We start from the raw sequence: 25998 nt of genomic DNA on the forward strand, positions 1-25998 counted from the left end.
GGCAGACGTGAATGGATCTGAGATTTATTTATTTATTTATTTATTTATTTATTTATGTTTAGGCAAAATTCAGGAGTTCTGCCTACAGATTGGATGTAAAAGCGAATGTAAAAGGGAATTAAAGGATAACTCCTAGATTTCTGATTGACATAGCTAAATAGATGTTGATCCTATTTACCAAAATGTCAGAATTTAGGGGGGAGAACAAGATGAGTGGTTAGTGGAGTGGATAACATGTCAATTTTATCTATGTGAAGCTTGAAATATGTTTAATATACTCTCAAGGAGATAGCAGCTAAGTACTTAGAAATGACTCTCACTGAGGCTAGAAATGTGAATTTGTGGCATAAATTCAGGTATAAATTCCAGGGACAGGTGTTATTTATCATCTTGGAAGAGAAGGTTCATGGTCGGCCGTGTAGCTATTCAATAAATGCAAGATGTATAAAGGAGTAACAAGAAGTATAATGGTCACTAAGTCAAAAAATAGAATCACAAAAACTAATAAAGACAGATTTTTTCAAGAAAGACATTGTCAAATTGGGTCAAATTTTGCTTTATCAAATTCAGTAATAAAAAGACAAAGAATTTCCCATTGGATTATTTTGTATGGAGTTTTAATCTTGACATAAACAAATTAAGGAAAATGGTGTGGATAAAGCCAAATGTAATTCCAATTTACTGCATTAATGATTGAGTTGGTTTTAAGTCTACCATCTTACTACTTGTTTTCTGTGTGCTTTGTCTCTTTATTATTTTATTCCAGCTTTGTTTTGTATTAATTATTTTTACTTTAGAATAGTATTAGATTTACAAATAAAGTATGAGGATTGTACAAAAATTTCAATGTGTCTCATATGTATTTTTACATTTATATCTGGCATTATTATGATATATCTGTCTCAAGGCACCAATCGGGATGCATTATTATTAACTAAAATCTATACTTTATTTTAACTTCTTTAGTTTTTATATTAGGAATAGCAGCATTAGAGGCAATATTAATAATGGGGCTTGTTGGTAATAATAATGTTGGAAATTCATCCCAAAATCTTGACTTCTTTTTCTTGAAAAGTACATCAAGTAATATGGGAGAATGAAATAAAGATGCCTAAAACTGGCCCGGACACATAAAAGCTTTTGCACAAAGGAGTAACATATGTATTGATTGCCTAGCCAAAGATGAATCTTATCTACTAAAAGGGTCATATGCAAATTAACCATCACTCCATCACAAATATGGAGGCACCTATAGCAGACGGGGTGCTGGATGCTGGTGGCATCGCTCTGGCAATGAGCCCCAGCATCCTGCGTGCCCCAGCCCATGGAGGGAGGGAGGAAGAGTAGGCAGGCTGGGGTTTGGGATGCTGGCATCATTGCAGGCCGGCCTAAAGAGCCCCCTTACCCCCCGTGCACAACTTTCATGCACCAGGCCTCCAGTAGATTACTATTTGACCTTGGTTCAGGAAACAACTTCTGTTCCTTTCCATAAAGTAACTTTGTATTCATCCTTTTTGGATTACCATATATAAGCACTGCCTTTAAATTGTGTTCTATACTAAAGGTGAAAACATTTTGTCCATATAATGCATTATTATTTAGAGCACATTGGTACACATTTATGTTTATACGTTGCTCTGAATAGCACATTTCCAGCTTAGGTTCTATTATTATGTTGGAGGAAATTGAAATGAGAGCATTAGAAGTTTGGTTTGAGTGAGGTATGGGACCCTCAGGGACTATAGCATGCGTTCTCAAAAAGCTAATCTCATACAGCACTAAATTACTCCAGGGCCTGGAGGGCTTGCCTGCTCTGTATTTCAAGTAATATAGTTCATGACTCTTGTTTATATATAAAAGTAGGGAACATTATATGGCTAATAGATATGCCTTATTTAAAATAAAGAACACTTCAGTTCATTTGTTGTTAAAATAGGACATATATGCTCAATGTATTGTATATTACATGCATTAAAAATTAGCCTTTTGTTGCAAACTCCAATACTTTTATAGTTTAATGTCAGCATCTTTCTCCCTGGTGGACATTTACCTCCTAGACTTAGTTTCTCAGTTTTAAGAATGTTTTCTAATTTATAGTATTTAATTGTATATTTAGATAAAAGAAAACCAATGGGGTACTTACTAATCAAAGTGCTTTTCTCAAATGTATAATCATAATATAAAGTTTGATTCTGTTTAACCTCTTGTGAATTTTGTATTTCAGAATTTATTCTCTATAATACTATGAGATAAGATTACTAAAAAATATAAATTAAGATCGATGCCGGCGCAATGTCACCTAAACCTGAATAACAGTTCTCATTAGTTTATCATAACATGAAGTTCTCATACACTTCTTATTTTATGTAAATAAAGAAATGCATCATTGGAAGTAACATGTTATTTTTTCTATAGTACTATATGTTTGGAATGCATAATATTCTTTCATTTTTCATACTGCATTTTACATCTCTGTTTTCTAGATTCTTTAATTGCAATCCTGGGGAAGCCCTAATGCATCACTGATTGTCAGCTAAATTGATACTGTCATCAAGTCGGGTGCCATGGTGAGGCACTTGAGGAGTCGAGTAATCATGAGAACCCATTTACAGGGCTTTAGCTAATTTCTTAAAAAAATAAATTCCTAGGGGTTTTAGCTGATGGGCCAGTTTAAGATTTACTTTGGTATCTCTAAGTGGTACTCCATTTCCTGGATGTAAAAGCAGAGAAAACATCCAGACATAGACAGGGGGATATGCTGCCACTCAGAGGGGCGACAAAAGGTGGCAAGGGCAGATAAGTGGAGGGAATGAGCCATCAGGTCCAGGCTGGAGATGGGGGATGATGTGCAATAACAAGAACACAGGCTTTTGCAGTAAAACACAGAAGATGGCACGCTTAAAGCTTCCACTGTGGTTATCATTGGCTATGGAGTTGGAATAACTCAGAATGATCGTAGGATTGAAGAAATGAAGATAATATTTGTCAAACTTATTATCAATCCTTACCAATCAGTTATTTTGGCCTTTTCTTTTTCTTTTTTACTTTTTAAAGAATTTTTAATTTATTATTGAGAAAGAGGAGTGGAGAAGGAGAGAGAGAGAAACATGGGTGTGAGAGCAATACATGGCTCATCCGCCTGGTGCATGTCCCCCCACCAGGGATTGAGTCCTGGCCTGGGCAGGTGCCCCGACCAGGAAAGAACCACCCTCTTCCTTCATGGGAGGATGCCCCCTCCCCCAGCAGAGCCACATCAGCCAGGGCATTCTGATGTTTCCTAATACCTTTAATTATAGCTCAATGAATCATTCCCAGTTTTTAATTTCTCTGTGTGTTGGAGAGCCATTAAACCTATTGAGGTGAAAATGTATTCCTGGGGAAAAATGTTCATGCCTATAATTATCACTATAATAACTACAAAAATCAAGCAACTGTGTTGAGTTATTGTGTGTACATATCTGGGGACACAGAAGGGGCAGACCCTGGCATAGGCATGGAAAGACCTCTTTTAAGGACAGGGGTAAGAGAAGGAAATGACCTCTTCCCCAACAAATGAGACTCCAGTTTCCAGACCTATTTAACCAGATAGAATCAAGAGCAGAGGGTCTAGGCCAGAGCCTGAGAGTGACCAGCCCTTCATCCACCCGGATTTCTAGGCATAAAACGTGGAAGTGCAAATATGAGTTTGGGTTGAACTGAGAGTTGTGCATAACCTGGACAGCACAGCAGCGGGGGACTGCACAGGTATCTACCGCTTCTGCGGGAAAGGGGAGATGGACATGGTAAAGCCAGTGGTCTCGCTCTAGGTGGGCTCTGAGGCTCAGAGTGGTAAGTGGCGTGTTCCTTTCTGATTAGCCCACGCTCAGCCTAATTTCCATGTTCTTGGGATGTGTCACACCTGCTTTTGGAAAATACTTTTAAAACATTTCATTACAGCCGAAACCGGTTTGACTCAGTGGATAGAGCTTCGGTCTGCGGACTGAAAGTTCCCAGGTTCGATTCTGGTCAAGGGCATGTACCTTGGTTGCGGGCACATCCCCATTGGGGTTGGGGGGGAGTGTGTGTGCAAGAGGCAGTTGATTCTCTCTCATCGATGTTTCTAACTCTCTATCCTTCTCTCTTCCTCTCTGTAAAACATCAATAAAATATATTTTTAACAAAAGAAAAATTCCTTTAAAAAAACACACAAAAAAACATTTCATTACATTTATTGGGGTGATGTGGGTTAATAGGTTTCAGGTGTACACTCCTGTAACACATCATCTATAAGCTGCATTGTGTATTCACCATCCCAGGCCAAGTCTCCTTCCATCACCATATATTGGACCACCTTTTCCCCTTCTTGTCAATCTGTTTTATTCTCCTCCCTTCTTGCCTTCCTATACTCTCTTCATCTTTTTAAAAAATATATATTTTATTGATTTTTCCACAGAGAGGAAAGGAGAGGGATAGAGAGATAGAGACATCGATGAGAGAGAAACATCGACCAGACCAGCTGCCCCCCCCCCCTTGCACACCTCCCACTGGGGATGTGCCCACAAACAAGGTACATGCCCTTGACCAGAATTGAACTTGGACCCTTCAGTCCGTAGACCAAAGCTCTATCCACTGAGCCAAACTGGTTTTGGCACTCTCTTCATCTTATATCTCCTTTTTCTACAGTTCTGACCTGCTCTTTGTCATAAATATAATTCTGAAAAGTCTCTCAGTCACACGCCAGAGCCCTGCGACGCCCTGGCCCTGGAGCTCCGGGACCGCATTGTCTCTCGGCCTCGGGCCATGAGGTTTCAGACACACACAGATATACCTTCATCGGTGGCAATGAAATCAAAACACCTGACTGTCTACTGATGGGTCAGTGATGTGTTTATAAATGGAGTGCAATCCTTATTCTGCTGTAATCATTTTCTTGTCAGCTTCCAGCACAGCTGCATAATTTTTCTATAGACTTGCCAACACCCAGTGCATATTCATATTTGTTTATATGTTTTATTCTGGTCATCTCACTCATCACCTTCACAGAGTTACAGCCATGAGTAAAATAAGTATGTAAATAATTTAATTAATTAATCAATAGACTGAAACTGAGGGTCCCTAGTCCATACTCTTATCACATGTCACCCAGATTCTAATAAAAGGTTTGGTTTTCCACTCCCTCTGAGAATCACATGCGCATGCGCGCGCACACACACGTGCATGCACACACACACACACACACACACACACTTCTTAGCTATCAGAGTGGTCTTTCATAATCAGGTGCCTGCTTCTCTTTTCAGTCACTGGTTTTTGCCTTTTTTTCCTCTTGCACTCAATTACTGTTAACCTTTGAATAGCACTTGGCCTGAAATGGTGACCTTGAACACCGTTTGGCTACACCCCAATCAAACCCACTCTCACTCTTCTAGCTTCCCATGCAGGGAACCTCCTATTTCTAGGTCTTCCGTGGCTCCCAGACTTAGCATCCTCCCGGTTTGTACTTTACAAATATCCTCTCCACAATTTAGTTATGGTTTGTGCCAAATTATACTGGGATGTCTCTGTTTACATATCTATTCCTTCCGAGTGCTGAATACCCAAGTGCTAAAAAGACAAGGGTTTCCTTGCTCCCCAGTTTTCCAGGTTAGTAACTACTGAGCACATAGACTGAGGAAACACTCAATGTGGCTAAGTGAATGAGTGGATAAATGAAGCAAAATGGACAAAATATAAGAGCAAAAAACAGTATAAAAAGTCATGAAGTGCATGCAGAGTGTGAAGCTGTGTACAGTATGCAGACACTGCCGCTACAAATACAGATGGGGAAGGTAAGCCAAGTATGTATGTGAGGGCTTGAGTGTTTTCCATTTATTTAAAATAATTTGTTGTCAACTGAACTTGAACCTGGGTTAATGAGTGCTCCATTGCTAGCTTCGCTTTCGCTAAGGATTGTCATGGGGGTTTTCTATGCGCCACAGTAAGAAAATCACAGAATGGAAAACAATTTAATTAGATGAGAAAATCCCCACAAGCTTCATGACCCAAACTCATTACTTAGTCACTCCTGGGGGCTGTACCCTTTCCTCCAAAGTGCTCACTCACTCCGGATCTTAAACACATCCTAGAACTCAGCATACAGACCAGGGAGGGAGTCCTGCGGGGTCAAAGGCGACCTAAGACAAATCTGGATCGAGTCTCTTAGAAACTCAGAGGAACGCCAGGGACAGGCACCAGCAGCAAATTCTGCCCTTTCTCAAGCATTGATCCCCGACAGTTGTCTCAGCAAAGCAACTCTGGGTAGATACCCAAATTGTAAGTGTGTGTGTGATATTTGCATTGATTTCATAGAGGAAGGGAGAGGAGAGAGAGATAGAAACATCAGTGATGGGAAAATCATTGATTGGCTGCCTCCTGCACACCCCTCACCAAGGACTGAGCCTGCAACCTGTGCCCTGACCGGGAATTGAACTGTGACCTCCTGATCAACAACTCAACGCTCAACCCCAGAGCCCCTGTGACTGGGCATAAGGGCATGTTTTTAAGTTAGCTACTCACCTTCAAAATTACAGTGTCCCCCAGCATCAGGAACTTAAATAAGGCAGATCACTGAACGCATGCCCTGAGCTTCCGTGACCTGCCGAGGTCTGTCCCTAGTGACCTCCCAGGTGACCTGCTGCCTCCATAGGCCCGGCCTGGATCCTGTGAGATGAGGCCTAGAGGGAGATGCTTGGGGTCCACAATACCTGAGCTAGCAGCATGTGCACGGGAGCTGAGGCTGTGTCCTCTCATTAGCCATGAACCTGCGGCCCAGCCTCTCCCGCACACACAGGGCCACGCGGACTGACCCTCCTCCAGAGAAGCAGATGGCCATCCCGTGTATTTGCAGAAGAGCTGGATCTGGCACGATGCGCTGTGAATTACAAAGGAACCAAAGCTCCAGTTTGTGTGAACGAAGAAATGCCTCTCTCTAAAAATCAGAGTAAATGAGAAGACAACCCCCCTCCTCCCCGAATATGAATATTGCCGGTGCTTCTCCTGCTAAGAGGAGAGGCTGCCACCCAAACCCGCCTTCATTCAGCCAGATGGCACGCTCAGAGTGCGGGGTTGGCACCACTAACACATTTTCAAACCCTTCCGACTATAAACCAGGGCCCTGTATACACACGAGATATAAACAGAAAGTCTATTTTGAACCTCGATGGCCAGCCTGTATGGAAATGGGCTGAGGTGAGGAGGAGGCAGTGGGAAGCAGGGCTCTCAGCGGGCAGCGGGGCTGGAAGGGACACGGACAGGAGAGAAGGGGGCAGCCGGGACCCTGGACCACCGTGGCCTCCTGTGTCACACAGAATGGCTGTCACTGAGGGGACCTGATCGCACTGAAGGAACCATTCTCTCTACGCCTTCTCCCGTCTGATGGGGGGTAAAGCCCCTTCGAGGCTGCTAGGTGGTTCAATTTGGGGAACTGGAGCCGCAGGACAATAGGCGGGAAGAGGGGAGTAAGACACTTGTTACCTCTTGCAACACCCACAGCTTTAAACTCCGTGCTAACCCCATAGCAGTGGCTGGCCTCCTCAGGGAGCCACACCCTCTGCCTGCCCCCTGTTCTCCATGCTCAGGGGCCAGGTGCACTGACAGCCACAGAATCACAGGCGTCTCCTTGGCCTCGGAGGTGCTGCTGCAGATGGGAAGCCCAGATGCTCCATGAGAGGGAGTGTGTGATGTTTGCTGCCTGCCCCCCCCCCCTCCCCAGGAAAGGTAAATATTGTCCTATTCATTCTGCTCCAGCGCTGGCCTGCGCTCGCCCGTGTTTTTTCCTCCCAGCACATGCTCTGGTGTTCTGGAAGGCGAAACCCAGTTTAATTCTCCCTACAATGAATAGGAAGAAAAAAGGAGGTAGCATAAGAGACAAAATGGGATGACCAGGAAAGGGAAGGAGAAAGGGAGGATTTTAGAAGGAAATACTTTCCTTCAATGGCACTAACTCAGTATCTGTTTTTCCCTGAAACACTGCTCTTCCATGCTAAGGGTCATCTTAGATATGCCCCAAATTGGCATCTGTTTAAGCAGTGGCCTGATTTGCGTTTAACTGTGGGGCAGCTATGAGGTGGGTGCTATTAGAAAGGTCTTTTCCTTCTTTGTAAACAGAAACAAAAGCTTGTATGATACAATATTGGATGATGAATTCTGTTCTTGCTCCACCTCCCCTCCAGCATGCCTACCGCCCCAGCCAGTGCACAGGCTTCCTGTGTCTCTGCACAAACAATAAGACCCACAGCTCCAAGGCTTGGATTGCCTTTGGTGAATGCACATTGTTTCTATCTTTTAAAGGAAGCCGTAGGTTGTGCCTTATTCCTGAGCATCTGAAAAAGAGGAGGAGCTTAATAGTCATTCTTTCATTGTTGGACTGCAGAGGAGCACGGGCCGAAAAGCATGGGGAAATACATGTAATTTAAGTAGCTTTCTATTCAAATGCTGAAGCAGACCTCCTCATTCCAGACTATTTAAAGTGTGATAGGCCTGTGTCTGCCACACCCATCTCCACCTGGGGTGCATATCAATGGATGTACATATTTGTTACAAGTTAAGATGTATTTAATTTATGACTTCTACCAACATGGTCATTTCCCTTTAATTGCATCTTTTACTTGGCTATTGGCATGTTCTTTCCATAATTATGTAACATTCATTTGCTTAAATTATCTCAGTGGTACCCTGGTGCCTAAAGAATAGTTCAAATGATTTGGTTCATCATCCGTACAACTTCACATCCTTAAAATGCTCAAACTACTTTTATGCTTTTCTGTCTTCTTCCTATGCTCAAGGTATTTTTTTATGTGTGTGTGTCATTTAACAAAACTTTTTTGATCTTTAAGGTCAAACAGTTTGAGTGTCCCATCTTTTCCAAAATCTCCTCTGGATACAATCCCCCTGTACTGTACCACTCTGTGCCTTCTATCATTCATAATCATGTTTCTCTATAAATTAACACTAAGCTTGGCACAGCCCCTGTGCTTGTGTTCAATAACTTTATGTAGAATCAGCAAGTTATTAACTATTTATCTGATAATTTTAAAAATATATGTATTTGTATTGATTTTATAGAGGAAGGGATATAGGAACATCAATGATGAGAGAATCATTGATTGGCTGCCTCCTGCACACCCCTATTGGGGATCGAGCCTTCAACCCACCCAGGCATGTGCCCTTGACTGGAATTAAACGTGGGACCCTTCAGTCTGCAGGCCGACGCTCTATCCACTGAGTCAAACCAGCCTGAGCTATTTGATAACCTCCTAGTAACCAGCTGCCTCCCCCTGGATCTGGTTTTCATTTCCTAGGAAACAGTATCCTTGTTCCAAATACATGCCGAGGCTGCGCTGACTTAGGCACCTCTTTCCCACTAAGGAATGACCCAGTGGTATGAGGGAAACGCAATGACCATTGTGAAGAACAGAGGGATGAAGGTGGAATGAGAAGGTAAGGCCTTACTCAGAGTCTTCCAGTTGTTAATTTGTTCTCACAGATTCTGTTTTGTTTGATGTCTAGCTTCTTCTTAGTTTCAAATTGCATTGCACATTTTAGCGAAATTCCAGTGTGACCTTGAATGTTAAAGTAACCTAACTGGCATAATGTTTCCAACATTTAAGTTACTTTGCTTAGTGCAGCCATGCTGGCTTTTCTCCTCAACCCCTCTCCCTAAAGCTCCCTTAGGTATAAGAAGATGTTTTAAAAAATGGAATTAATGCTTACAGAAGAAAAGGTAAAGCCCAAGCATTTGAACACTGAAGCTTCATCATAATATGCTTCAGACACTAAAAGCCAAGGCAACAACATTTACAATTCTGATTAGATTAAGACAAATTATGAACCCAATATTGTAACAACAGGGCCGCTCAGGATTAATCAGAGTAGCAATCATTTTTCTGTGTAACATTTCCTTTTAAATAAAGCACACCGGAAAGGCAACCTTTTAAAGCTTAGATGTTAATGGTGGGTGTAATATTAGAGCTGTGATCATATTTTTATTTTTTGTTGAAGATCTCTGGCGCCAAAATCTCATCTTAAAAGTGATGTGCAAAAAGGAATGATTCAGCCGAAACCCGTTTGGCTCAGTGGATAGAGCGTAGGCCTGCGGACTGAAAGGTCTCAGGTTCGATTCCGGTCAAGGGCATATACCTTGGTTGCGGGCACATCCCCAGTAGGGAGTGTGCAGGAGGCAGCTGAACGATGTTTCTCTCTCATCGATGTTTCTAGCTCTCTATCTTTCTCTCTTCCACTCTGTAAAAAATTAATAAAATATATTTTTTTAAAAAAGGAATGATTCAATTGTAACTAAAATCCCAATTCGGCTTACCATGCTTTAGACAAGTAAATAACCTCTCTGGTCCCTACACTCCACGGCAAAATGTTTCTCCTGATGTGTCAGTCAGTCCCAGCCTTCCACTCTGGCCATGATGGATGGGCAGGGCAGATGCAGCCACTCTGGAGAAGCCACAGGAGGTGTGAATGCTGAGCAGGGGAGCATACAGAGTCGGGGCATCCCTGACCTCTGCTTTTCTGTTGCTCCTTTGTCCCTGATGGTCCAGTTGGCCAAGAAACCTGGAGAGAAACAATTTAGGAGCCAACAGACCCCTCCTGTGCAGAGTAGTGCAAGGAAAGAGAAGATAGATCTGAGAATGAATTAAAAAAGGAACAGTACAGCTTGGCCAGTGTGGCTCAGTGGTTGAGCATCGACCCATGAGCTAGGAGGTCAGGGTTTGATTTCAGGTCAGGGCACATGCCCGGATTGTGGGCTTAATCCCCAGTAGGGGTTCGTGCAGGAGACAGTTGACCAATGATTCTCCCTCATCACTGATGTTTCTATCTCTCCCTCCCTCTTCCTCTCTGAAATCAATAAAAATACATTTAAAAAAAATAAAGGAACAGTGCACACCCTATTTATTTAATTACTAGAGTCCCGGTGCACAAAATTTGTGCACTGGTAGGGTCCCTCGGCCTGGCCAGGGAACACAGCCAATCAGAGCCTTCCAGCTGCCACCCAGGGCCTTCCTTCCCCAGGTGTAGATGCGGCCTTCATTCATTTTGTGCCCCATCCTCTGCTCTAAAAACTCTAGCCAGTGGTTCTCAACCTTCCTAATGTCGCGACCCTTTAATACAGTTCCTCATGCTGTGATGATCCCCAACCATAAAATTATTTCGTTGCTACTTCATAACAGTAATTTTGCTACTGTTAATGAATCGTAATGTTAATATCTGTGTTTTCTGATGATCTTAGGTGACCCACAGGTTGAGAACCACTAGCTGGGTCGCCTGAGATCATCAGAAAACACAGCAAGAAAAATAATTTTATGGTTGGGGTCACCCCAACATGAGGAACTGTATTAAAGGGTCGTGACATTAGAAAGGTTAAGAACCACTGCTAGCCCCTCTAAGGTCTATGAATTTCCTTCTCTTCTATTAATTTCTCAAAACCTCTGTCTCTGTATACTTCCTCTTTGCTCAGCAGGTTGAGGAAGGGTAGGAATTAGTGTCACAGTAAATTTTGAAGGGTTATTTTTTACTTTATTTGAGTTCTAAATTTCTAAGCGGTAAATTCTCTACAACAAGGGTGGGTCAATTACTCAGGAGAATATAAAATCACAAAAATTTCTCTTTTATTATCTTATCTTCCTGTGTCTATTTCTCCCTCTTGATCAATACTGATTATTTGACTATGGCTTGTGCTTTGAAGCAGCAGGTACTGAGTCCTTAAGGGGATTATTAATTAACATTTTAAAGGCCTTTATTGATACCCCAGTCAGACCACCTGTTTGATATTCAAAAGGTTAAAATGAGGAAGGGGAAATCAGTGATTGGCTTAGTGATATGTAACATTATATTAATAATGCAAATTCACAAATGAATTTTGACTGCTTGCAGCCATTCAGGTCAGATATGTTAAATTGGTCTGTGGGCAATTTAAGAACTTTGAATATTGTAATACATAAATATGATTAGCTTAACCCAAGAAACCTCATTAATAAAACAAAATCAGCCTTTATGAGCCCATGATGTATGTAGGGACTCTCACTTCTGTTCCAGGAATTCTAATGGTTTGTGGGTTTCAAGTACAGGATGGTCTTCTTTCTGTGTAGTTTTCAGTGTGACAGGAAACTATTACATTTCTCCAGTTTGTATATTTGTCACATTGCTCCTGTAGTTCTCCATCATAAAAGGATAAAAAATACAGAAACAAAAGAGCTGGATTTGTAATTTGTGTTTAGGCTAGTGACTATGAACTATAAACACTCTGACAACATGAAAATCACTTATAACTCATATAATTTATTAACATCAGTTACACAAAACGAATGTGCAAGAATTTTATAAATAGCAATATGTTGTATCTGTTGTTGATAAATATTCACACATTTATTTAGCCACTTTCTCAGGAATGAGTGAGCCAAGGACATAAAGTCTAAATCATTGGTTTTATATGGGTGTACCATTTCCCATGCTTGACTTCGTAAATCTCTTAGTTTGACGGATATAAATCAAAATAATGAAATACACTATTGCCTGCTGAGACTTATGCCCCAGACTCTTAAAGTCACCTAACCAGAACGCTTTTCAGCTGGGCATTTTTGAGCCCTCCTGTACTCTCACAATCGTTTTAAATTGAGCCAGGTCCCTCTCTAACTCAGTCTCACAGGTGGAAAATGAAAAGGAAAGAAGAGCGATCTAACATAATCCAAAAGACCAAAGAAAAATGGAGAGTATTTCAATACATACGGAGCTTTTGAACTTTTAATCATGCTTCTGAAAGCTCTGTTCTTTTGCAGTCAGGCTCACGTTAGTCCTTTGCCCAAATGGCAGCCCTTCTTGGGGAGAAATGGAATGATGCCGGGGGGGGGGGGGGGGGGGGGGGGGGGACTCCTTACTGTAGTAGGGAATCAAAAGTGACAGACAATCTCACACATTTTATTTTTTTTAATCTAAAGACCTGGGCAGTCTGTTCTACTGTCACTGGGAACTACTAATAACAGCCCAGAAGGAAGAACTCAGGAAAACATCAGAATCATTTACCTTTTCAAATTCACAGTTACAACTTTGCAATTGACCCTTCGCAACTAAGGTTCCCCGGCTTCATGTAAATACCTGTCCGATGTTATGTCCGGAACCACCTCCATGTGTAGGGATACTGCATCCATCATGCTGTCCCCAGAGCTCCCCTGTGGTGGCACCAGGGCCACTCTACCTCTCAAGAGACAGTTGTTGGGTTTTGCTGTTCAACCCTTTCTTATCAAATCCTATTTCCTGCTCACCTTGCATATGCACAGTTTACTGTTTTTATTTACTTTAAATGTGCAGACTGTGGTTGGACATGAAAGTGATCTATTCCTATTGGGATCTGCTGATCGAGCCTGAGGGATGGACAGAGAGAGAAGGACAGTACAGTTTTGTAAACGTGCTGCGAAAGGAGAGCACAGGGCGCCCTGAGCACACAGTGTGGATGAGCATGGATTCCCCCTTAGAGAGCTGAGTTCATGCTCTGCTCTCCCATGAAGCACATGGATGCTTGAACGTGAAGATCTTGTTACTTATACTCATGGAGCCTCTGGGTTGTTTTTTTTTTATCTGTAAAACGAGAATAATAAAACCTACTACATAGAGTGTGATGATCTATGCAAAACCCTGAGAACCATCAGGCACAGAGTAAGAATTCAAGAACTAATAACTATATTATTGTTTTATTATTGGTAAAGGAAAAAAAAAACCTTTCCAGGAGATGACTGCTGGATATGAATCCTAGAAGTTCTCCTAAAGGTGACTCAAGGGAATCTACAATAACAAAAGGTTAATATGCTAATTAGACCAGATGTCTTCTAGACGTCCTTCCTTCCTGACAAACCTGGGGGTGGAAGGAAGCAGCTTGGGTCCTGGGTGCTGGAGGGAAGCTGGTGCCAGCAGCCGGGGGAAGGAAGGCCTACTCGTGCACAAATTTTTGTGCATTGGGCCTCCAGTCATTTTATTAATTGCTCTGCTAGCCAATGGGCTCAGCTCCATGTCAAAAGCCAGTGGAATGCTATGTGGGGAATATTTCGATGCACATTTCCCCAATGAGGAGAGAGGTGCAAAGAGGTCAAGAACCTTTCTCCGAGATGCTGTGCAGTAAGAATCAGAAATGGAAATCAAATGCAAGAATGTGCTTCCACATGGTGCACCTGTTACTCTACAGCTGCCTGCCCCCTTGCCTGTCACCTACTCACAAGCTCCGACTTGCTGGGTCCATGAGGCCAGGGCACCTGCAAAGCAGAGCAGTGCTTTTCTCCGGCCATTCATTTAAAGCACCCTGATTTGCTGATAGGTTCTCTTTTCACTGGCAATGGAGGAGAAAGCAATATGAATCCATTTCAATGTGCCTTTAAAGGGATGTCTCAGTGAGGGTCGGCAGGAGGGAGAGTCTTAGCATTTGACCAGTATAACTAGAGAATTTTAATCCAGAAGTCATTTAGAGAACACAGCCAGGTTCCCAAATAGTGAAGCTAGAATACAGTCACTTCTCTCACTGCGTTCAGGGATAGCGAGAAAATGACAATTTCCACCCAATAGGAGGCCATTTGAATTATTGATGGCCTGGCGCTCTGGTGTGGGTTTCTGAGTCCCATGCAGATTGGTGGTGTTAAAAATCATACGATGCCACTTTAGAAAAGGGGTGGGAATTGAGATACTGGGTGCATGATATTTCAACTTTAAACATCCCCTGATTTCTCTTTCTTTATCCAACATTTTCACATTAATATCCTGGGGCCAAATGCACTGTGTCAATGTAATAATCCATCTTCTTGATCGTAAGTCTATTTTATCCGTGCCCCTAGCATAGACCTTGCCTGTCTACCATGCCACCCCAGTAAAATATTTACTTTAGAAAAATCTTACAAGTTACTGTCCATCATGTGTGTTCTGATAGCCTCCGGCCATGCACTTGCCTTAGAGAGGAAAGATCTCCAGCTGCCTTTTGGGGAGGCTGATATTTGAGGTGAATTTTCACTTCCGTATATTCTTGCACGATGTTTCACTACCTGGAAATTAGCCTGAAAATGCCCGGAGGGATAATCATCTCTGTGATCAATTATTCCCCATCACAGTGGAGCTTAATTGCTTGTTCACATGCCCCTATCTATAATGCAGATTCATAACAGAGCACAAATATTATTTCTCCACAAGAACCTAGGTGCATTGAATTTGTACAATTAGCAAGAGTTTAAGAATTGGATGGTTCCTTACTTCAGTGAATTTTTAAAAATATATTTTGTTGATTTTTTTACAGAGAGGAAGAGAGAGAGATAGAGAGTTAGAAACATCAATGAGAGAGAATCATCGATTAGCTGCCTCTTGCACGCCCCCTACTGGGGATGTTCCTGCAACCAAGGTACATGCCCTTGACCGGAGGAATCGAACCTGGGACCCTTTAGCCTGCAGGCTGACACTCTATCCACTGAGCCAAACTGGCTTCAGGTACTTCATTGAAGTTTGAGTTACAAATATATCAGTATTTTATTATCATCTTCTTTAGCATTAAGAGCGAGTGCAGAGAGACTAACTACATTGAGTCATTCTCTGACATTTTTATTCAGCAAGTATATGCTCTTTCCCCAGGGGCTTAATAATTTACCAGTTACAAGTTGAGTGTACTCCCAACAACTTTTGAGCTTTTAAATAATATTTTTTTTGCAAGAAAGAACAAGATGTCCCTTATATGCCTTATATTTCACTGTGGAGTCAGCTGCCATAAATATTTTGGGTCCAAAGTACTAAGAAAAAGAGTGGTACTGGAAATTATAACTCAACATTTTTAAATGACGAGTTCAGCTTTTAAATTATATCATAATTAAAAAGAAACAAAGTGTTATAACCCAATTCACTCTCAATCCAAGAAGTACTGCCATACAAGTTACTTTTGCATTTTAATCAAGTGAAGATCCCACACATATACATTTGATTTAGGACACTAGAAAATCAACTCGAATGAGGTTTTCATGTATTTATTATTTTTTTATTAATAATAAAAAATATTATAAATAGTATTTTTAAATATATTTTCATTGATTTCAGAGAGGAAGAGAGGAGTGAGAGATAGAAACTTCTATGATGAGAGAGAATCATTGATGGGCTGCCTTCTGCATCCCCTATAGGGGATCAAGCCTACAACCTGAGCACATGAATGGAACCCGTTACCTCCTGGTTCATAGGTCAAAGCTCAGTCACTGAGTCACTCCAGATGGGCTGTATTTACTTTGTAAATGGGAGTTGGTGTTCTCGAGCCTGGATTTCAGACTCCACATTACCCTTCTCATCTGAAAGGAGCCAGGACTCCTGTTTGGGTTGGGCTAACACTTAACACATTCTCATTCTAGAGCTGCAGCGAGAAGATTCAAAGGACTTATGAATCAATTTCAGGAAAACAAAAACAGTAAGAAAGCAATAAAATTATATAGGAAACATAACACTTTGAATAGATTAATCCATGATGACAGTTTTAAATAAATGGATGGCCACTTGTTGAGCATCCAAGAGAGGAAACTTTTTATTTAACAAAGAGATAAAAGAACAAAATTCCCTAGTTTCCATTCAGGTCTCAGTGAAGCTCCTCTTCTACTACGAAGTCTTACCAAATGCACCAGGGTGAGTTTATCTGTAAGCTTTTATCGAGGCTTGGAACACTTCTATTCCAGCACTCAGCACAGGTTTGTGTATCTTTCTGTATATGTGACTATTTATTCAATAAGCACTGTGTGACTGGAAGGCAGAAACTGTATGTGGGTTTTTTCTATATATTTAAGGCCTGATGCAATGGAACCAGTAAGTTCTCAATGAATAAATCAAGGGATGAATCAAGGAGTCTCTAGCTCAGTGGGAGAGATGAGCTATGTGTATCAATTAGTCTTACATTTATCTATTCATATGTTTATCTAATACCTTTCTCTCTGTGCTAAATGTTGTACTTGGCAAGGAGAATGCAAGAATGAGTGGCACAACCCTGGCTGGGGGCTCAGTTGGTTTGAGCATTTCCCCATACATCAAAATGATTTGGGGGTCTGATTCCTGGTTAGGGCACATCTGTAAGTTTCAGGTCCAATCCCCTGTCAGGGCATGTATGGGAGGCAATATCTCTCTCTCTCTCTCTCTCTCTCTCTCTCTCTCTCTCTCTCTCTCTCTCTCTCATTGGGGTTGTTTCTCTCTCTCTCTCTTTCTCTCTCTCTCTTCCCATCCTCTCTCTAAAATTCAATAAACATGCAGTGGTGAGGATTTTAAAATAAGAGAATGGATAGCATATGGTGCTTGACCTGGAGGAGCGCCTTTGTTACGGAGCAGCTAGTATTTGAAGGCTGCATTTCAGATGCTCAGACCATGTTGATCACACCATTTTCCATTGTGCTATGTGCAAGGAAGAAGCAAAAAATACTGCCAATGTGACTCTGACACAGCGCACTGATTTATAGAATTCTTACTTTATTCTTGTCTAGCTTTTTTAATACATTCAAGACTAAATTGGTTAAATTATCCTTAAAATTTCTTCACATTGGCAGTGGATTCTTTTGAATCCCTTTCCAACTCAGAGTTCCATCCAGTGTTTATCCAATCAGTGACATCCTTTGCACTCAACGGAAGCATTGATTGTTGTTGACAAATTTCTTGAAATCATCCATAAAGAACTAAAAGCCATTCAGCCAGATTTGCGATGCTTGCTGATATTTTTTTTAATGTTGCCCCAAATTTTTTACTTGTCACCTCCCTCATCCCTTCTTTATAGTCAATTGGATGCTAAGGGTAAAAAACAAAACAAACAAACAAACAAAAAAAGACAAGTTTTCTACATTTTTGGGGAAGCATCTTTTGCATTCGATGCTGTTGCTTTTAAAGTTTGTGCCTGCACAGGCCTTGGTACCTGCATCCTGGCTGGGGTCTGCTTGAAGGCCACCATGGCATTGCTTCAAAGACACAGCTCAGGTTCAGAGAGGTTCAAATTAAAAATAAGTGAAGAATGTCACTTCTGAATTGACAAAATACAGTGAAATATATCACAATGAGAGCTGAAGTCACTATGAGTACAGTGAATTACAGGAATACAGACCATCATTTAATTAATTTTGCTACAGGAATCTATGAAACCTCCACATAAGTACAGAAACAGTGATACTTAGAGTGGAATTTTCACAATGGAATGGAAAGCAGCGCAGATTATGGTGACTGAATAGGTGCTGCCATAACTCCGCTAGCCTTGTAGAAATGGATGACAATGCCAATGCTCAGGCCTTTGGTGCAGTTCACACAGATCAGATAAACTGTCATAAATATCTCATGGAAACAATAGCATCTTTAGGTAACATGTGCATATATTAAATATTGACCACTGAAGTTATTAATACTTAATGGTATTTTTGACAAAATGAATATTTTATGAGAAGTTTGTACAATGGTACCTGTTGTTTACAGAATGTATTTAATAGTTAGTGGTATCAGTGAAGGTAACTGTTCAAATTGGAAACATAATCCAGTATGAAATGGATAAAATTATTTTAAAAACTAATGTTGAAAATTTTAATAGGAAAATCAGTATTACAGATCTTATTTAATGAATATAATTAAAGAAATAGTGATCTCCAAATGCATATAGTCAATTGGAATTGCTACTGGTTCAACAAACGAATAATAATAATAATAATAATAATAACAGCAATAACAATGACATCAATGACCATTTATTGGATGTTTCATATATGCCAGGCACTGTTGTAAGAACTTATATGTATTTAACTTACTTAATCCCCACAGAAATCTTATGTGGAAGACACGTTTATTATCCTGAGAGTAAGATGGATATGACACTTCACCAGAGAGGAGCCAGGTTGTCTGACCCCAGGGCAGGGTCTCCTCAGCATCATTCAAGCTGTTTGCTAAGGAAGCTGAGGGGTGCGGGACCACTGGCCAGTGGGCAGAATCTGCAGGCTGTTGGGTGGCCAGTGTGCATGGCCCGGCAGACAAACATGGGCTTTCAAGTCAGATGAGCCCAGTTCAAACTGTGACTCACTACTTATCTGTTATGGGACTTGGGGCCATTTCCTTAACCCAATAGAGTCTCAGGGGCAGTTTCCTTAGTCTAGTGCAGTAGTTGGCAAACTGCAGCTCACAAGCCACATGCAGCTCTTTGGCCCCTTGAGTGTGGCTCTTCCACAAAATACCATGGGCGAGTCTATTTTGAAGAAGTGGCGTTAGAAGAAGTTTAAGTTTAAAAAATTTGGCTCTCAAAAGAAATTTCAATCGTTGTGCTACTGTCTCTGTTGAGTAATGAGTTTGCTGACCACTGGGCTAGTGCAATCTTAGCTTCTTCATATAAAGTACGGGTTATACTATCTGTCTTGCCAGAATGTGAAGCTAACGGGAAATGATGTATTTATGAAGTGGGGATGTAGAAAACCAAATGGTGACCTGCAGGGTGTGATACATCCCTCAGAAAAGGGGAACTGAGCATGGAGTCCAGCAAAGGAGCAGCTGGAGGGGACAGGGCCGAAGGGAGAGGTGCCAAACAGTGAGTCCAATGCCACCACTCCCTCCTCTGTGTGACCTGGAGCAAGATCCTCTAGCAACCTGAGCCAGGTTTATCCTCTTTAAATTGAGACAATAACACCTGCCTCTGAACCGGAGGATGAATGAGGGAACCCAGTCAACCCTAAGCACAAGGTGCCCCAACTCTACTGATCAGTCCCCTTTCCAACTCCCCCCTCACCATACTCCCCAGCAACTTTGTCCTGGAGATACTGATGAAGACTCCACCACTGACACAACCAATATTCAATCAATGACATCCTTTGCACTCAACATAGGTATTGATTGTTGTTGACGAATTTCTTGAAATTATCCATAAAGAACTAAAAGCCATTCAGCCAGATTTGCAATGAAGGGCTGGTGGTATTGTTCAAAGATGGGAGTCAGAATTGCTAGTGGATATGACACGTGGCCAGGGAAGAGAGATTAGAGAGAGGGTAAAGCCCTCGCTTTACCGGAGGTGAAGAGACCGTCCAAAGGTATGGATCTGCCCTCATAGACCACGGCCCTCCTCCAAAGGAGGCTTTGGGTTCAGCACCATCCTCACTCTGGACAGCGCTCACCAGGAGCTGGCAGCATGCCTCTCTTCCAGCTCCAATGTCAGGGAAACCAGGGAAGGGATGAGGGAGCATTCCCCATCTCCCCATACCAACATTTTCTTTCGGAGCTTTTTAAAATTTCAACTATTTCTCATAATTTTAAAGATGTAGGCCTCAAACCTGCCCTATAAGTGACACATGACAAGACCATCACCCTTAGGGCAATGGACAAACTGCCTTCTGCCCCTTTTGAAGGTCCCTAAGCTGGAGCTATCCATGGTGCCCCTCCCCCCCCCCCCCAACCTCCCAGTACCCAGCTAGATGGTTTGTTTACGTCCAAGACAGGGAATGTGCATTAAAATGTAGCTTTTCTCTCTCTTTAACCTGCTTGTGCTGTCTCTCTGGGGGAAACTTTTGCTATATCTTGCCTGGCTCTTTAAATTATAAATGACTTTATCGGAAACAAAATGCTTTTTTTCCCCCCATGTCTCCCGTTTAGGAAACTTCTGACATGACGGGAGGAAGAATCCGTCTTCGAGAACAAGGGCCTTTCGGGCTCGGGGAGTGCTGGGGGAATAAACAAGCCCATTTGCCACATCATTTAAACCGTCTCAGCTGTTCCCGAGGAGAGGGAAACAGCACCGAGCCGTCAGTGCGTCCCTTTCTTCACCCTCAGCGGGAAATGTGCACGGTCCCGGGGGGCCAGTAACGGGCACAGCCAGGAGAGTCAGATCCACGGAGCACATTGCTCTCCGTTTATGACTTATCCCCAAGAACAGGAGCAAAGTGATTTTTTATTTAAAAAATAAACCTGTGTTTGATAAAAAAAAAAAAAAAAGAAAGAAAAACTGCTTCCTTCCATCTGTGTGTTTTAGAGCCAACAAATATTTGGAAGGGAGTACTGAGTTGGAGTAAACTTAATAAAAATAAAAATGATCAATTGCCACCAACCACAGACCAACGGAAACAATTTTGAAAGGATGTTAAACCCTCTTAGGAATAAATCTGGACTCCCTCAAGGAATGGATGTTGTGTGTCAGGACAAGTTAGACATGTAGAAAAACCCCACCTCAAGCTGCAGTTTTTAGCATTTTCCAAGGTAGAGGCAGTGCCCCGCTAATGTTCCTGTCACAAAACGGTGAGCCCTGATTCCTTGTCTACTTATACCAGCTTTGCAATTTATTTATCAGCCCTAGCCAATGTGGCTCAGTGGAGCATCCTCCTGAAGATTGAAGCATCTAAGGTTTGATTCTGGTCAAGGGCACATACCCAGGATATGGGCTAGATCCCCAGAGTGGGGCATGCAGGAGGCAGCTGACCAGTGATTCTCTCTCATCACTGATGTTTCTTCTTTCTTCTTCTCCCTTCCTCTCTGAAATCATTAAAAATATACTAAAAAATAAAACTACCAGTAATTTTTCAATGTTAGAGTTAATTAATAGTGAAACAGGTGGATATGAGGAGGCTACAAAAGGGACCCATCTCACTGTGTTGTAAATTCCTGGCAAAGAAGTTAAAAATGTTTTCAGCTGTGCATATACTGAGTGTGTGTGTCCTCATTTTTTTGGAGAAAATTCACACAATTCCAGAAAGTGTACCTCTCCTCAAAAGCCACAGCCTTGGTTTGTACAAACTCGGCTGCTGACTCCTGCCTGTCCCTGCACCATCTGTCACTCCTATGAGACGCAGCTGTGGAAGAACAGAGAACATGCATGTCAGCGCTGGGATGAACGGCCTCACTCCTCAGTGGGGGTCGCCTTACTCTGCCCCTGAATGGAAACATGGGGGAATGCCATGGGCTCTGTCCCCTGAGTTAGAGGACAGGGAGTGCTGTGGTCACACTGTCCCCAAACCAAGCCAGAGTGCCCGTCTCCAATGAGGTGATGCTCAATAAAATTCAGGAACGGAACACGGACACAGTAAAACCATCAAAAAGGCATCAACAAGCATCACTTTGAGTTAGAGAAGGCAGGCCCGGAACTATAACTGACTGTGATTCAGAAACTTTCTGAAGCAGGTGGAGCAAGAGGCTGCAGAGATCCGACCTGTACTGCCCCCTGTTGGATACACATACTCGGTGCATGCGGGCTGTAGTGGTGCCACAGGCAGACAGGCAGGGATCTAACGGTGATGACAATGTTTGTGTCTAATTTTGTGTGGCACAAATGTCTGCATTAGACAAAATGCATAGGTCTGCCCGATGTTGTGACTAATACTAAGACATATATATTTGCCCTTCCTCCCTGGCACACAGCTCCTTAAAAACCTTGAAATTCTTTCAGTGGAATTGAGTCCCGGATGCTCTAAATGTGTATACCTAAAAGGAGTGACTAATCTGGTATATAAATTATAATTGCTAAACCTGACCTAAACACACACACTATGGCTATTATCCTCCAGATTTAGGAAGAGGGGCAAGGGGAGAATTTATGGGTAAATTAAATTTCTTAATTGACAAACTAGTTTTATAATAATGCCAAGAGTTAATTCCTAACAAGAATGCTTTCAAAATTAGGACAGGTAAGAGTTCAGACTGGAAAAGAGAGAGAGAGAGAGAGAAAGACAAATAACAGACAGACATGGATGTGAGAGAGATATGTTGATTGGTTGCCTCCAACAGGACCAGGGTGGGGATGAAACTGCAACATAGGTACAGGCCCTGGATGGGGAATTGAGCTTTCAACCATTTTGTCTAAGAGCTGACACTCTAACCCACATGTGTCAAACACAAGGCCCGCGGGCCAAATCCGTCCCGCCAGGCCTTGCAATGTGGCCCGCACCGCGCTGTCATCACTGCACTCCGCTGCGTTTCCATCACAATGACAGTTTATGACTGTTCAGTAAACCATTCGGCCCGCGATTTAGTCTGGATTTTAGATTTTGGCCCCTTCTCTGATTGAGTTCGACACCCCTACTCTAACCACTGAGCACACTGGTCAGGGCTTAGGGTAATTGTAATAATGACCTAAGAATGAGACAGCTCCCCTAACCAGCAAAGGCAAAAGGTGGTGTGCACCTGTGAACTCACAGGGAAAAAGTTGCTTCTCACCTATGATTCAAATTTTTGGAGCAAAGGGGAACTTAGGCAAACGGCATTCTAGGGGATTTCAAGGTCAGAATCAGGAAAAAGTATTAAAAAATAGAAACCACAAATAAAAGGAGTGGAAAAGAATTATCCTCTGTTTAAAAATAAACTATAGAAAATATGGAAAATCAAGATGGTTGTTAAAAAAAAAAAAAAAGGACATCATGCCTGGTGGGTAAGATAATTAAAAAATTGGCCATATGAGTCTAAGTATGTCAGGGTAGAGCAGAGGGCAGCCTAGAATTATCAGGCCACAGACAAATGTAGATACAAAACTGGGTCAGGAGAAAAGTGGACGTGATTGGAATGATTATATGACCCAGGAAGCCAGCTTCAGGCCTGAGGGCTAAGCCTCGGCAAACCAATTATGGCTCAAGTTCAATGGACGTTGCTTTGTGTTCACACGAGAGTTTTATGTCTCTTAAGCTTCAGGTGTTAAAATTTCCATCTCACAGAAGAGTGTCCAGCCGAGAGAAATGAAATAATTTGCCCAATGTCAAGGAAATGGTGTGAGAAATATCCAAACTGTGGCTTTGCTTAGATAAATAATACAGAGTAATCCGTTCATTCAAAAAAAAATGTTTTAAGTAGTAAGAAAGATCAACCCCCTTTCTTCACAGAAAATATCTTCTAATTTGATGACAGAAAGTAATCACGTAGCAATTTGAATAAGTAATATCACTTTCTTATTATGAAATATAGACATTATTGATTGGGATGGGATGAGGGTGGGATAGGAGACAGCTCTGTGATTGTTTCTGCTCTTTAGGCATGAGTTAAAATTCATACTTTGTAAGTATTTGAAAATTCTGTTGTAAAGAAAGGATGTTTTCCCCCCACCATGGTCAGATATGATGTGATAAATGTTAAAGAACATTTGTGAGACATCCACTCAGAAATAATCATCATCACACATTTCTTAAGGTGGTGCCTGAAGGTGCCTGGAGTGGAATGCCTGTGGAAGGTGAGATTTGGTGGCACCATGTGGCTTTTCACAATAGAAAACTCTGGTAGAAACCAAGTGTGCGTGGTCTGTGGGGCAGGCCCGCTGCTGCTTCTGAAGGTGCTGAAGGTTTTGGAGAACATCAGTGACAAGCTTGGAACTTTACATTTCTGCTCACAGCATGGATTAAAAACACTTTCTAGCCCAAACCGGCTTGGCTCAGTGGATAGAGCGTTTACCTGCAGACTGAAGGGTCCCAGGTTCAATTCCTGTCAAGGGCATGTACCTTGGTTGTGGGCACATCCCCAGTGGGGGGTGTGCAGGAGGCAGCTGATCGATGTTTCTCTCTCATCGATGTTTCTAACTCTCTCTCCCTCTCCCTTCCTCTCTGTAAAAAATCAATAAAATGTGTATTTAAAAATTAATAATAATAATAATAAATTAATTTAAAAAAACCACACTTTCTATGAAAGCTCTGCCATGTTGCTTTCGAGTAAATACTTCAAGAAAGCAAACCCAGTCTTCTCCAACAACGGGCTGAGCCACAAAGTAAGCAGAGTTCAGAAGGTCCCCTCAGATCTTAAACTGGAATTAGGAAAAAGTAGAACCAGAAGTATTGGTACTGGGACTGGTACTTCCCAAATCCTAGGGGGAAATAAACAGACAAACAAAAAGGACTCCCCTCCCCCCCCACCCCCTCACCCCCAGCACCGGCACACAGGCCTCCATCCACATCTGAGTGGGTTTGCTTCTCCTTGAGGAAAGGCCCTCATGTAACCTGACCAGAGGCAATCATCTTCCACGGGCAAGTTGAACCTCCTTAGGACCCAAGTACATGCCTCCCATTGCTTCCGAACCCATGACTCAAATCGCAGGAGACTGTAAGGAGCACAAACACAGTCTGCGAAGAGTTATCATCTCTACATAAGTATTGCAGGATGCTGCAAGCCCATACATATGGAAACTGGATGCATTTATCCAAATGGAGCCCCAGGGCGCTGGGTGAGGGAGACATGTAAATGTGGACCAGTGCAGACTGGTTTATATGGGTCAGCTGATTGTGGATTCAAAGTCAATGAAAGCAGCTTGAATAAAACCGAGACTCAGTGGCAATAGTGCTTCCTTAATGCTAATTTAAGCCTTGGAATGCAAAGAGTGATAATTATGTATGGTATCTGATGGGCACTGGAGTTCTCAAGGTGAGCACGCTGTAAGTTACATATGTCTAATCACTGGGCTGTACACCTGAGACTAATATTGTATGTCAACTGCAATTACAAATTAAAATATTACAAAAATACATTTTTTTAAAAAACCGTAATTTTTAGTTCTCTTGTCCTGACTGAACCACATTAATGCACCAGCCTTAATCCCATCCACCCATACCGGCCTCAAGCAGCCCGGAGAAGGTCTTGGAAAATGTGGGTGCCACTGTTTTAGTCACAGTGCTCCTATCAATACCTACCTCTGTGACTGGATTGCTTTAGGCATATTCTGCTCTTTTTGCATATTTTGTTGAATCTTGGACACCCTTTCTTTAGATAGGTGATCACCGCATTAACATTTCCTGATGAAGAGACTTATTAGTATCCATATTCTACTGGAGATCTGAAAAATATCTGTTCTTTCTCAGCAAGCTTCCTCATGTTGAAGAAATTGTTACCAAAACTTGCAGATGTGACTCAAAGCCTGTGGTATGAATTTAGGATATTCTTTTTTTAACTCATTCTATTTTATTTTATTTATTGTTTTGGATGTGTTTTAATTATGATGAATTTACTCTGCTATCCTTAATTCCATGATGTTTTCTGCTTGTGTGTTTTTAAAATATTTTTTATTGATTTTTAGATGGAGAGGAAGGGAGT

Source organism: Pipistrellus kuhlii, unplaced genomic scaffold, assembly GCF_014108245.1.
Source record: "Pipistrellus kuhlii isolate mPipKuh1 unplaced genomic scaffold, mPipKuh1.p scaffold_m20_p_13, whole genome shotgun sequence".
NCBI lineage: Eukaryota > Metazoa > Chordata > Mammalia > Chiroptera > Vespertilionidae > Pipistrellus > Pipistrellus kuhlii.